This window comes from Penaeus monodon, chromosome 22, assembly GCF_015228065.2.
Source record: "Penaeus monodon isolate SGIC_2016 chromosome 22, NSTDA_Pmon_1, whole genome shotgun sequence".
Classification (NCBI taxonomy): Eukaryota; Metazoa; Arthropoda; class Malacostraca; order Decapoda; family Penaeidae; genus Penaeus; species Penaeus monodon.
The window spans coordinates 54,927-55,208 of NC_051407.1; positions in this window are offsets into that span (position 1 = coordinate 54,927).

Here is a 282-nt window from a genome sequence, read left to right on the forward strand (position 1 = left end):
GAGGGGTATTGGGAAAACTTTTGTGCTTTGATAAACTTCAAAACTTCCACCAAAAAAGTATGGAACTTTTAAAAAAACAGACATGTAAAACAACAAGTGACTTTCCTCTAATACATAATAATTTGCCAGTAATCCAAGTGACTTTCCTCTAATACATAATAATTTGCCAGTAATCCAGAATCAAAAAAAAAAAAACAACTGAATTATTTAAAGTAAAAATAAGGAAAAAATATAAAAGTAAACAAACAAAAAAACAACTACTAACAAAAAATAGAAAAGAGA